At 36.0% G+C, this 2214-nt stretch overlaps 1 long non-coding RNA gene across 1 annotated transcript; it reads left to right on the top strand.

Annotated features, from left to right (window-relative positions):
* Positions 1–976: 976 nt before the first annotated feature.
* On the top strand, positions 977–1633 carry LOC131513484 (uncharacterized). Its single transcript, XR_009262604.1, has 2 exons — positions 977–1082; positions 1405–1633. It is a non-coding gene; the product is annotated as an uncharacterized LOC131513484 (long non-coding RNA).
* The last annotated feature ends 581 nt before the right edge of the window (positions 1634–2214 follow it).

Genomic DNA, 2214 nt, shown 5'->3' with positions numbered 1-2214 from the left:
TATAGTGACAGATTCATTTTCACATAATAAATGCTAGTATAAATAAAATCATACATACGGTGTGTACAATTTTGTCTAGATTATTTCATTCTGCACATTTGATATCCATCAATTTTGTTGAATATCTCTATAGTAAATTTTATGTTGAATAGAATTACATGGTATAGATATAACACCATATATATATCCTCATTCATCTGTTGATTGACATTGACATTAGATTGGTTCTGATTTTGTCTATTAAGTAAGTCTTTTATGAACTTTCATGTACATGTCTTTACATGGACATATGCTTTCATTTGGATCTATTTTCCAAAGTGGCTGTACTACTTCACTTTGTAGGCAACGATGTATGAGAATTTCAATTCTTCCATATCCTCCTTAAAAATCATACTTGTTAGTGAATTTGCACTTCCCTAAATTTTAGTGATGTTGAACATATTCACAGGTGTTTGTCATCCGTGTATCTTTTCTCATGACGTTTCTGTCCCAATTTCTTCCCCTAATTTTTATGTTAGCTGTTTGATTTCTTATTATTTGAGTTCCCTAGACATTCTGGACACAGTCTGATACAAGATGTGCAAATAATTATATTCTACCCTGTAACTCATCTTTTCTTTTTCATAAGTGTGATATTTCAAGAGCAGGATTTTTTTTTTAATTTTGAAGATGTTCTATTTAACAATTTTTTTAATGGATTGTGCTTTTGGTGGTGTATCTAAGAAATTTTTGTTGCTAAGCCCAAGGTAACAAAGATTTCATTCTATTTTTTTCTCACTGTTTTGCATAGGGTTATGATCCTTTTGAGTGAACATCTGCTTACCGTCCAAGGTATGTATCATTTTTTTTCATACAGACATCCAATTGTTTCAGGAAAATTTACTGAAAAGACTATTCTTTCTCCAATGCCATGCCTTTGAACCTTTATTAAAGAATGAGTTGGCCTTTCCCTTGGTCTCTTTCCCTTGGTGGTAGTGGCAACAGATCGTGCAGACCTGGCCAAGATTAAGGCTGGAGACCTTCTCAGCAAGAAGGAAGAACTGCTGAAACAGCTGGAGGACCTGAAAGTGGAGCTGTGGCAGGTATGCCTGGGTGGCTCAGTCAGTTAAGCATTGGCTCAGGTCGTGATCTCGTGGTCCATCAGTTCGATTCCCCACTTTGGCTTCCTGCTGTCAGTACAGAGCCCTCCTCAGATCCTCTGTCTCCCTCTCCCTCTGTCCCTACCCTGCTCTCTCTCTCTCTCTCTCTCTTTCTCCTAAAAATAAAATAAACATTAAAAAAGAAGAAAGCAGAGTTGAGCTGCCCCAGCTGTGCATCACCAAAGTGACGGGTGCCAGGGCTTCCAAGTTCTCCAAGACCTGAGTTGTTTGCAAATCCTTTGCCTGTGTTCTTACCATCATCAAGCAAACTCAGAAAGAGAAGCTCAGGAAATTCTACAAGAGTAAAAAGTACAAGCTTTTGGATATGTGGCCCAAGAAGACACATGCCATGGTCCACCAACTTAACAAGCAGTAGGAGAACCTGAAGACCAAGAAGCAGCAGCAAGTATGCTGTCAAGACATGAGCATCGATGTCAATAAAGCACAAACTGAAAAGTAAAATAAAATAAAAAAATAAAAATGAGTTGCCCTTATATATGTCAATCTGTTTCTTTATTTTATATTCCACTCATCTGTTTAATCTATCTTTATGAGAATATCACATGGTCTTGATTACAGTAGCTTTATAATGTGTTTTGAAACAGTAATCCTGCAAATTTGGTCTTATTTTCAAGGTTGTTTTGAATAGTCTCAGCATTTCAAATTTTCATATAAATTTTATTTAAGAAAATTTTTAATATAAATTTTAGAATCAGCTTGTCAATTTCTACAAAAAAAATGCTATGAGAATCCTTATTGGAATTGTATTAAATCTACAGATCAATGTGTGAAGGACTGACATCTTAAATATACTGAGTCTTCCTACATATTATGCAATATTGTCTCTCCACTTATTCTTACGTATTATTTTGATATTTTTAATTTATTATTGAAGTTTAATTTGAGGACTTTTTATATATTTTCATTCTCTACTTTTAGAAAATAAGAAGTAAAATTGTAGGGGCGCCTGGGTGGCTCAGTCGGTTAAGCCGCCGACTTTGGCTCAGGTCATGATCTCGCGGTCCGTGAGTTCAAGCCCCGCGTCGGGCTCTGTGCTGACAGCTCAGAGCCTGGA

The sequence above is a fragment of the Neofelis nebulosa genome, chromosome 6 (assembly GCF_028018385.1).
Source record: "Neofelis nebulosa isolate mNeoNeb1 chromosome 6, mNeoNeb1.pri, whole genome shotgun sequence".
NCBI lineage: Eukaryota > Metazoa > Chordata > Mammalia > Carnivora > Felidae > Neofelis > Neofelis nebulosa.
Note: the sequence above shows the minus strand (reverse complement) of the source record. Positions and strands in the feature narration are given on the sequence as shown.